The sequence below is a fragment of the Lactuca saligna genome, chromosome 2 (assembly GCF_052625555.1).
Source record: "Lactuca saligna cultivar CGN05327 chromosome 2, ASM5262555v1, whole genome shotgun sequence".
In the NCBI taxonomy this organism is placed as follows: Eukaryota; Viridiplantae; Streptophyta; class Magnoliopsida; order Asterales; family Asteraceae; genus Lactuca; species Lactuca saligna.
The window spans coordinates 165,509,150-165,522,027 of NC_136418.1; positions in this window are offsets into that span (position 1 = coordinate 165,509,150).

Below are 12,878 nucleotides of genomic sequence, written 5' to 3' on the forward strand. Positions count from 1 at the left end.
TTCTGACAACGACTCGAAGCAATCATGGTACATGCGGAATCCGCTCCACGAGATACATTCGTCTGAAGATCTCTCAAAGATTCCTCGGCATGCTGAATGGCATCTGACAATACTTGCTAACCCAGAAAATAGCAGAAAACTGACCCAAGATCCAACTTATCACAATTCCCATGCGATCCAATTACCTAATATCCACCGGAAATGGCCGAAGATAGCATATCCGCAAACATCTGAAAGAATCCTGACCACCTCCTCCTGTGATACCTCGACTACCCTGAGAACATGATGTAACACCTCATTCCGATCCCAATAACAATCCAAACCTTTGGAACGAAACTTTATCACACAGTTTTTGCAAGCGTTGCACTAGATCCGACGCTGCTGGCCTTTCAAAAGCTGATCCAAACTCTTGGGTCTCCGCCCGAGACCCTCCAATAAATTCACCTGACCTAAACCCCTCTCATTGAGGTACTCTTAATCAATCTTCCGTCATCGGTTTTGATATCCATATCATTCATGGTCTCGCACCTTGACCCATTCACTAGCTCAATCGTCAAGATCTAAACCGCAATAGTTGGAACAACCCCTGCTCTACACCGAGCTACTAAATATCCCCAAGACATAGTCTCCCAATCCTGAAAGTGCAATAGAACGCACAATCAACCATTGCCATATGATACAAGAGATCTAAGGCGAACACAAAACCCTGGCAGTCCTTCCACTAACAAGCTCACTACCGGAGTCGGGACCAAACCCTGGTCCTCTCTCATGTGTTCTCATCCTCATCTAGCAAAACAGCTATTCGCATTATCAGAGCATACAATTCTCCTCCCCATCAGCTTCTTAGGTTCTCCAAGACTCTCACTGATTTGAGTATGGATCCTGTGCTTTCAATAGTACGGGCCCATACTACCTTCCATACCTATCCATACTTTCCTCAGCAATCCTCCTGAATCCTCTAAGTCACCTACCCCATTGATGCACCGAATATCCGCTAAACCGCAACACAATATCCACCGAAGCACCTCCTAGGCTCCCAACCTCACCGAACCGCTCCTACTAACTCACTGGAGCATATCCTAGGCTTTCCTAGGTTCCCAACCTCACCCTGCCATCAGTTGCTGAGGAACTCCTCATGATGCCAGCCATCCACCTCTTGACTATCATCATATCCACTTAGCTACTGACTCCCATCACTTAAGAGTTCCACAAAGCACAAAGCAAGCAGCATTCGTGTAGTTGCACTCCGATCCAAATAACTATCATAAAACATTCCACCCACATGTCGTGACTCGTGCTGTCCACATCCATCCATCCATCCTCACTATCGACTGTCTTATGCATGAAAATTATACACAAACATCTCCCCTAGCCCTAACTAGCATGCGATTCAAAGATTCATAATCAAATCATAACAGACAACATATGTGGGTATTCTGGGAAACTTACTTGAGCCTGGATGATTGCATGCACCACACCCTTTCTTGTCTTATAAATTCTTTACTTAAAACATTTTTCTTTTGAAAACTTTACAGATCCCCAGTTTGAGTTCAGGCATACCCGAAAGTACGTCCGAATCCCTCAAACCAAGACTCTAATCCCAACTTGTAACGACCCAAAAATCAGAGATAAAAATTTTATTTTTATTATAGTCAACACAGTTATATTCTAAATCCAAATATTTCAAAACATGATTAATTAAAAACATTTGTCAGAGTTCATCCCAAAATCACATAATACGGAAAACACGGGTGTGTGTGCTGCGATCATGCTGAGACCTTCCTTTCCAAAACAATGGTACCCGAAACCATAAACAAAACTATAAGCACGAAGCTTAGTGAGTTCCCCTGAGCATACCCCACATAAACCACATAACCACATAAACCATATCAATCGTATAAGCCATAGACATAAGCATATAGGGATGCCCTGGAAACCCTCTAGGGTCTTACTATGGGTGCCATGGGAACCCCTACATGGTCTTAGCCCAATGCCTTAGGAACCCCCCCCCCCCCCCCCCCGAGGTCTTTGACCTAGTATGCTAAGGAAACCATCCAAGGTCTTACACCTAAGTGCCTCGGGAACCCCACGGGGTATTTGACCTAGGATGCTAAGGAAACCCTCCAAGGTCTTACACCTAAGTGCCTCGGGAACCCCCCAAGGTCTTTGACCTAGGATGCCAAGGAAACCCTCCAAGGACTTACACCTAAGTGCCTCGAGAACCCCCCGAGGTCTTCCATACAAATATCATAGATACAACAAGCATATCACATAACATGTATTCCACTAGTATACCACATAGCACAAAACCAACTAGCATATCACATAATAAATAATGGGTCAGCCTTGGTGCCTTTGACCCATTGGTATGGTGAGGAGATTCACCTTGAATACAGAAGCTTCCCAAAAGAAATCTTAACTGATGCCCTATCCACTTCCCGAGCTATCAATGCCAATCAATATACCCAATTAGCAATTGGGTCCCATACCATAATCCTTAATCCATGCATGGGGTATAACTACCATTCTACCCATGTCCTAGTATGATCCAAAACTAAGGACCAAACCAAAACAAAGCCCAACACAATAATGTCCATAAAACCATCAATGGCCCAATTTTCCAAATTGAGCCCGATCCTTTCTAATGGACCTTATCCTAAAGCCCAATATTCTCCTTAGTCCATAACCTTTCCCCTAATTGGCCCACAGCAACCTAGCCCAAGAATTAGCCCAAACCGAGGCCTACATATGTAAAGCCCATTTCTATATTGAGCCCCAAGGCCCAATAGACCAACTTTTCCAATATTGGCTCGAAGATACATTCAGGCCCGACAATCAGCAAATCAAGGCCCAAAACCAATAGGGCCCAAAGGTTAGTAGTCCACTAAGGCCCAAGCCTTCCTGAGAGTGTACACCCAACATACCTCTTCTGTACGCTTAGCGTACTGGGCAAATAGACTATATGCGCAGCGTACTTCATAGTACACCCAACGTACAAACAACTCATGCACAAAATCCATTAAGTGCTTAATAATTGATCCAACAAGTCCAAATCATAGACCTGAGCTATATTTAACATCTAAACCCATAAAGTCACTGACTTGGTGGCTTTGCATGCCCCAAACAAACCCAAACTCCAAAACTAGCATTCTACTTCCATAAAAGTGACCCCAACTCATGCATGAACCCATTAAGACCTTCAAGATGGAAACTTTGTGTCTTATGGACTCAAATAGCACCAAGGGTGGCAACCCTAAGCCTAAGAATCAGATTTGAACCATAAAGCTTCATCCTTGGGACCAAAAATAACCAAAACCCATAAATGGTAGATCTAAGAGATAAATGATCAAGTTCCAAGCTTTTTACCTTTATCAAGGTGAAAATGAGTCCAAAAGCCAGATCCATAACCTCATCCTTAATTCCCCTCTATGTAACAAGCACCATATTCTTGAAAATGAGCCAAATACTCCCAAAATGGACTCCATAAGCTCCAAAATGCCACCATGGATGATATATGATGATTTCTAGGGTTTTAGAGGGTGGAGGCTAAAGATATTAGGGTTAGGTTATGAGATAAGAGGCTTAAATAAGGTCCAAGACCCTAAAATAGGGTTTTGATCTGACTGGCATAAGCCCAGCATACTCCGAAGAACATTCGCGACCATCCTGGTCAGTACGCTCATTGTACTCCAAGGTACGCCTAGCGTACTTCCTTTTTCACTAGCATGCCCCGCGTACTCAGCTAAGCCTGAAACCCTCGAGATTTCCGAAGACCATAACTTCTTCGTTATAAGCCCTATTCTGACGATCCTTATATCAAAGGAAAGGTAACGAGAAGCCGTACACTTCTAACAACTAAAATATTTCTTAAGATCTTCCGACGAGAATCCATTTTCCACAAAAAGCCCGAACTGACACTTTACCGAAATACTCCTACGCTCCAAAATACGAACCGAACACCCAAATCACTCCTAATACATCACCCGCACCCAAATGGGCCTAGATCTTACCTTTTTCCAAAAGCCATAATCCTTATGATGACCGATCTTCGGACCACAACCTCAGACTAGGAAATCGTTTCGAAATAGGATGTCACAAAGAGGACATTTGCCCATTGTTTTAGGCCATCATATAAATGGTCACTTTTTTTTAATGTAAAACCAACGTGAATGTGTAAAGTCTGATGTGCAATGGTGACTCATTTTCAATAAATTGCCATGCAAACAATAATGTGATTTAGTTTATAACCTTAACTGATGAGAAATATGAAAACCAAGAAGACTCAGTTTTTAAAAACCAACGTCATAGCACAGTTTTGTACTAGTGTGGATCTTGACCTGTTTATTTGGTCACCTGACCTAATACAACTACTTTAATATGATATATAATAATGTTGACCTATTTATTTTCGTCATTCTGTCATTTGTACATACGGGCAGTGGAGTCACCCACTTCAAGAGAAACAAAGGTCGTCTTCTTCAGACATATCTACGCCATATCCAAAAGTTCACCTAGTATAATAGAGGTGTTACGCCTACCATCTTCTTTCCAGCAATATCAGGCACCACATCATATGTGATGAAATCAATCATGTTTTCCCCCTTAACTTTCAATCACAACTGTTGATGAAATCTTGATTGCTTAGATTGATACAAATCATGTTCTCCTGGTCAACCATCAATACTTCAGCAAGAGCAGAAGCGGTTTTCTTCTTGGCAACTCTATCTGACTCAACAAAACCGAACCGATCCCAGGTCCAATTCAATTGATAGGAAGAACATGGAGGTTCAATGGTAAGAAATTTCTTGAAAAAAAAAGAAGCATACAAGTCTCATGGATTTCTGCAGATCCATTCAACTAGATTCTGCCACCGTAAAGCGCCAGCAAACCCCTACTTTCTTTACCAGAAAGCTGATGGTGTCTAATAAACTATCACATGTTAAATCCTTCAAATCTCCCTATTTGACTACTCAGCCCCTATGCTTTGTTTCTAAACATTACTCACCTCCTCTAACCTTAATTTCAACAAGGTCACCCTAAATTCCCATTACCGGTATTAAGAATCTCATCTTTAAAAAAAAAAAACACTTAAACCTGATAAATCTATTAAACGAAAAGGCTTCAATTTTGGGTTTCTGTAACATTTCTAAGAAAATATTAACTACATTAACGACAGATGGACCAACATGTAGTGGGTTATTCCATGTTTTTCCATGGTTTCTAACAAGAAATTTGTTGATGGAAACTTCATGAATAAAAAAAACCTTACGTGGCAAGAGGTAAACCGGTTTATCCCTCTTCAAGATCTCTAAAAAAACCTTTTAGACCCGACAAACTTCACAATATACCTTTAGGGGAAAAAAAACATTACCGTCATTTTAAAATAAATGGGAAGAGAAATTAAATATCCTCCTACCATTTGTTTCTACTTTTCCTCCTACCATATCAAATGTTGACATGTATCACATTTAATTAGACATTTAATGAAATTAATAATCATTTAATCCACTTGTCAACATTTGATATGGTAGGAGAAAAAGTAGAAACAAATGGTAGGAGAATATTTAATTTCTCAAATGGAAAATATTTGTTGGGTTAGATTGACATTTTGCTTATATTATTTTATAATAGAGTTAACTCATTTAATTGTTGCTGTAATTTTGCAACATTATGTTACACAATATTGGTGAATTCTTGGTGAATATAAATTTCACTTCTAAAAAAACCATATTTCCTCCCGATGAAAAACATTATTACTAGTTTAATTCACATCATCAAATTATCTTCTCTTCCTTTACTTAAATATAACATATAGAGACATATCTATGCCCAACTGTTTGTTCATATGCTCTCATCTAAAATGTATTAATTAACTTCGTACCATGCCTTGTGATTGGTCAGATCTATGAAAATCACATATGATAAGTTAGGTGCTGTTTTATTTCTAATTTTGTCTGGCATATAAGTAGAATACATCTGCATGTTCATATTCTGTGATAGATCATTTCATCATGCATGCATATATAGTGATATATTTGGAAGGGAGCCGATCAATTGTTAAACTTCACTGTTCAAGAATTGATTGTGTACCAACCATTACTAACTATAGAAATTTGCATTCTAAGTGCCATAATCAGAGATTCAAAATAGGAAATTTTGTACATGGTAGGAGATCTTTCACCATAAAATTGCTTTTCCTTAATTAAATATAACCTGTTGGAAGTAAAATCATAAATCAAGAAATTTTACGTATTTAATTCTGTTGGTTTAAAATTCGTAAGAAAGATGATTCGGAATAATCTATGTACATTATCCCATCATAGGCTTCAATTTTTTGATTTCAATTATTTATAACTAAGAAAATAAGTATAAATACCAAAGATCGATTTCACCAAGTGAAAAGCATGCATTCCTGATAGTTTTCCAAAATCTTTAAAACAACATTACAAAATGCGTTCATTCAATATTATTGAATTCCTTTCATAACAAATAAAAAATTAGTTTATTTATAGCGCAATAATAATAATAATAATAATAATAATAATAATAATAATAATAATAATAATAATAATAATAATAATAATAAAAAAGCAATTTTAGTAGGTTAAATGCAAAATCTCAAACAGATTAATTACTGCCACGACAAGATTGTCCAGATTTGATGAATTGGTGAGTATACATTTACTACTTAACTATCACACAGGAATAGTTAAAAATAAAATAATAATAATAATAATAATAATAATAATAATAATAATAATAATAATAATAATAAAACGAAGATGATTTATTAATCTCTTTGACGACGTTTTTAGGAACATTTTAATTTTTAAATTAAACAATGTTTTAAAATTTACAGTATCTAAAATGTATGTAATTGAAATTTTGTAGATACAATGTATTAACTCGGTGAAAACTTGAAATAGTATCAATTTCATGGAATGGATTTTATATAATAAAAAAAAAGATAAAATTCAGAAAATAACCAAAAACAATAGGTGGTTTGAAGAAAATAACCAAAGAAAAACACATTTCAGAAAATGACCAAAGGATCCGCAGAGCACCCTCTGCGGATCTATTAAGCCCTCTGCGGATCCGCTACACCTCTGCGGAATGTAGGTTTTTTTTTTTTTTTTTTTTTTTTTTTTTTTAAATTTTAATTTTTGACCAAAGGATCTGCAGAGCACCCACTACGGATCTATTAAGCCCTCTGCGGAATGTAGTTTTTTTTTTTAATTTTTTTTGCGTTAATTTTAGTTTATTAATATTATTATTATTTTTTAAATACACTAATAACTAATACAAACAAAATACATATAAATACACTAATACAAACAAAATACATATTAATTTTAGTTTATTAATATTATTATTTATTAATTTTAGTTTTTTTTTTAATTTTTTTTGCGTTAATTTTAATTTTTTTTGCGTTAATTTTTTGCGTTAATTTTTTTGCGTTATGTAAAAAATTTGACCAAAAAAAATGTTTTTTTTCCGTTTTTTTGCATTAATTTTAGTTTATTTATATTAAATTTTCTTTTAAATACACTAATACAAACAAAATACATATAAATAACGTAATACAAACCGGTGCATATAAATAATCTAACTAAAACTATACAAATATTTCATGTTTTTTATAGGTTAGAAAACATACCTTAAAAAACATAAACATACAACCCTCATAATAAACATACTTTGAAATAAACTTTATTCATTCAAATCGAACCACGAAAACTTTGATATGTTTTCGTATTCTGTCTATGGGTTATCTGTTGCTTTTGTCCCTAGGTTTACTATCTTTTGCGTCCATTGGTTATCTGGCTCTTGCTGCCATTGGTACTTGGTGCAACCCTGCCATTGGTTCTGTGGTTCTTCCTGCGGTTGGTATTCGGTTTCTTGCGCCCATTGGTTATGTAGCTCCTGCTGCTATTGATGTTCGGTCTGTTGTGTCCATTGGTTGTCTGGATGTTGCTGCCATTGATGTTCGGTCTGTTGTGTCCATTGGTTGTCTGGCTGTTGTTGCCATTATTGTTCGGTATGTTGTGTCCATTGGTTCTCTGGCTCATGCTACCATTGGTTTTTGGTCGCTTGCGTATGTTCCTCTTCTGTCGCTTTTGTCCTACTCCTTGAAGCCCCAATACGTTTTTTAGTTTTACTTTGGTTCTTTGGAACGATTTCCTTACACGTCCTTGCATTATGAGTTGTGCTATGGCATCTAGTACACCTTCTTATTTTTGGTTCCTCACCTTGAGATGGAATACGATTGGCGTTTTTTGGTCTACCGGCTTGACGTATTTCCATCACAGGAGGGCTAACAACCATAAGGTCATCCGGATAACAAAAAAGCAATACTCAAAACGATCATCTGAATCAGTTTTTATGTACGCCACAGTACCAGGATTACATTTCTTCAGATTGTGAAAATAAATTGGAAGTTTGGAGAAACTTTCTTCGGGGGTCCCCATCATCAATCCCAAAGCAAATTCTCTAGTATGCCACGCTTGTGAATAACTCATATTTATTTGTAGCAAAGCATTCATATCTCTAATTATATCATTAGGCTTCCAAACTCTCAAACTTCCTTGACCCATAATGTTAGGTATTATGGTTCCCACAACTTCACTATTTGCTTGCCTATGATTTGGGTGTATAAGCAATGAAGAACATGTATGCGCGTCATTAAACGTCTTAATTTCAAACATTTTTGTTCCTTTAATGACACATGCGTATAAACGCCAATGACAGTTTTCTTGCATACAAACAACCTGGTACCGAGATTTTGAAGATTTTTCAACCTTTATCTGAAACTTTTCTCTAACGGCTTTGAATTTAACAGCAAATGCTAGCTCTTTTTTGGTGTTATAGGTTTGATTGACAATTAATTTATCATTCGGACCTAAACTATGAAATGGTCCAGGTTCAAGAATAGGTTCTGGACAATCAGGAATAGAAGGAATACAATACCATGGATTAAAAGCAGTTTTTCGTTGCGTGTACTCATCATCCGACCACCCTTCATTTGATTTTTCCTCACATCTTCGATCATCAATTTCAGGAACTTCTCCAAACTCAAACAAATTTTCACGTTGTAATTCAGTCACACCCACTTTTGGTTCTTTATCATTATCTGATACAAAAGTGTCATTTCCTCTTCCCCTTGAACGGTTTCCATCACATTGGCTTTCTCTACGACCTCTATTATTTTTTGTTGGATTAAACTGGTTGTTAACCACTGCTTGTTCTTCATCTACTACCATTAAATACAAATGCACCGTCTTCTTTGATTCAGACATTACATGTCTCAATTGAAACTAGGTGGGAAACCCCCGCGTTGCGGGGGTCAGATACAACAGGTCTTTCAGCAAAATTGAAATATGAACAAAATAATTTTATATAGGGGTAGTTTAGTCAAGCGGGGGTTCCCCACCTAGTTAATATCAATATTAAGTGGTAATACATAATTACACGAGTTAGATTAGAGAAAACTTTGTTTGATGATTTCGCAAGCAATCCATTTCACATGGGCCAAACATTTCGTCCGGGCTCATTACCCATAGCCAATTTCATATGTTTCCAAGTGCCTACCCATCACACAAGCCCCACTACAAAAAATGGCAAAACAATATCTTTTTTACCATTTCACATTACACATGGCCCATTTCATTTATTTATTTATTATAACATCCAACTTTCATTTCTTTCTATTACAACATTATACCTTTTTAATTTCTTTCTTATTGAGTAAATGTTTTTTAAAAAATACTTACAAAACAAATCTTGTTAGCACATTGTAGTTTGAAAATCTACTCAATCATGGCAACAAAAATTGATTAGTATAAGGATGACATTCCCATAAACAGATAGTTTTTCTAATATACAATGTTGTAATATGGAGATATGAAAGTAAAATGCTATAATAGAAAAATAAAAAATTTAAGTATATTGATATTTCTTGCATCAAAAAATTAAGAACCACAACAAAAAATTATGTAATTCACCATTTTAAAGAGCATTTTTTTTTTTTGCAAAAGAATAGATTCACAATTCCCCAACACATCTGTATCTACCTCTCAAGATTATCTAATACAGTTCATGGAAAGGTTCAACTTCCAATGCATGAGGTACAACTTACTATAACATCAATGCTCTAGATTTTTACCAATTCTAGTCCCCTCGAAAAAAGCAACTATATTCTTATAAGCTTCACTCCATATATCTCATGGAAGTGTTGTATTGATCCTATTCAGCAAGTTCATCCCAAATATGGAATAAAAGGACAAATTGGTCTTTTTTTTTTTTTTTGCTTTTTCCACAATAAATGGTATGAAAAATACTTAAAGCTCATCGTGACCTTGTGGTTCCATTTTCACTGCTTCTAGTTTATCTTGTAGCTTCCGAAACATTCTATACAATCTTTCTCAGGTTATTCTTTTACAATGAGAAGGGCATTTTGTCTTTTCATAGACAAAATGATGAAAAACATGTGTACCTTGAGTCTTCCGAGTTCTACAACTCAAGGATTGGTGTAATTTGTTTACAATAACAAACCAATAGGTATGTAACTCTATACTTTGTAATTTTCGAATTACACTAGGGTTATGCTAGGTTTAGTTGTTCATTGTATGTTGCAATCAAGGTGTATCACATAGATCTTTTATAGGATGCATGTATCCTATTAATAGTTAATTGTTTTCCGCATTGTACAAATTTGTTTTATATAAAACTCATCAGTATTGGTGTGACACTCCCTACCTAGTAGCTAAAACCCTAATTTATCAGGCTTTAGTCCCTATTTGAAGCATTTAACTCTAGGGCTTTGTCGTTTTCAACCTCCATCCTTTATTATGTTAGAAAGCAAACCCTAACCCCCCCCTCCCCTTTTTGTGCCTCTTTGAAGATTTTGTGCTCTTGGATTGATTTTGAATAAGAAAAAGGTGATCTGAGTAGGGGTGTTGATCGAGTATAACATTCGAGTTTCGAGTAGGATAGACCAGGTATTGTCTAATAAAAAATAGTTGATAACCAAACTGAATAAAAACTCGGGTAATCAATTACAGATAATTCGAGTATTAAATCGATTTGGGTATTTTGAGTATTGCCTAAAAAAACATTTAAACTTTTGTTTTAGTTTAATAATTTACGTTGATAAAATATATCAATTTTGTGCAAATTTGCGGAAGCCTAACCAATAATTAAGATGAAAATTTAGAAGAAATCTAACAAGGAATGATAAAAAAAATGTTTCTTTAATTTGTGTTTATGCGAGATAAAGAGAAAGTAAAAAAGAAATGAAATTTTGTCAAAAACTCTTACTATATGTGTATCTTCTTTAGATGACAGACATATTTATTTTTGAGTAAATTACACGAATGGATCCCATGGTTTAGAGTAATTTGCATGTTTGGTTCTTAACTTTTTTTTTTTTTTTTTTTTTATCTCAGAAGGTCCTTTCTATTTGTTTTTGTTAAGTGTTTGGTCCCTACTGTTTATTTTTATTATGCGTTTGATCACTGTCTTACCTAAAAAGACTATTATTTAAACAGGGAAAATGGTGTGGCTGGTATGGTAAGTTGATAAGGGTCGGATTAGAGTGTGTTTACTTAAATAAATTAAAAATCAATGGCAAAATAGTCCTTTTAGGTAAGACAAGGGACCAAGCGCGTAATAAAAACAAATAGTAGGAACCTTCCGAGTTAAAAAAACAAGTTAGGGACCAAACACCTAAATTACCCTAAACCATAGGACCATTCGTATAATTTACTCTTTATTTTTCCAATTTAGACTATTAACCCTTAAATTTTAGTCTTATTTACGAACTATATCATAGAAACTAGGGGTGACAATCATCGACCCAAATCATAACCCGATACTAACCCAACACGAAAATAAATGGATTTGGGTTGAGATTTTTGACCCGCCAACCCACCAACCCACTAACCCGCAAACCCGTTTATTTCATTGGTTGGGTTTGGTTAACTGTTTGGGTTCACGGGTCAACCCGCCAACCCGATTATATATATATATATATATATATATATATATATATATATATATATATATAATGTTTAAAAAATATATTTAATTATTTATCAGTTTTGAATATTTGATCGTCGTTTAATCACTTTCCAAATTCCAAACCTGCAAAACATCTTCGAATAGCCCCTAATAAAAAAGAAATTTGGTCTTTAGTCTCCAAATTCATGACTCCGTGTATCCTGTCTTCGTCGATTGAGGCATCAAGTCATCGACTATCGTAGTCTCGCACGCACACCACTCGTCTTCTCGTCCTTCGGTTGTTGCACACCATTCATCGTCGGCACTCCCGTTTATGACTTTATGTTGAATATTTAAGACTTTTTGACTTCATTTTATTTGTATTTTTTAATTTCATTTTAAAATGTGTTGCCTATTAAATGAGTTATACGGGTTGCTTTCAACCCACTGACCCAACAACCCATATATATATATATATATATATATATATATATATATATATATATATATATATATGTGTGTGTGTGTGTGTGTGTGTGTGTGTGTGTGTGTGTGTTATATGGGTTGGGTTGGGTTGATGTTTTCAACTCGCCAACCCACCAACCCATATATTATATAGGTTGGGTTGGGTCAATGTGTTCTGACCTGACAACCCGTCAACCCGAACCCAACCCAATTTAATTAAAAACTATACTGTAGGGACTAATTATGTAACTATATTTTCATCTGACAATAGAAACCTAGTAACACATGAAGGAAATATGTATGCACAACTCATATGTGTTCTGTTTATTCGGTTTATTTATTTATTTCATTATTTATTTACAAAAAGAATACAAATTCAATAGTTATTATAGATAGTTTATTAGTCTTTTTTAAAT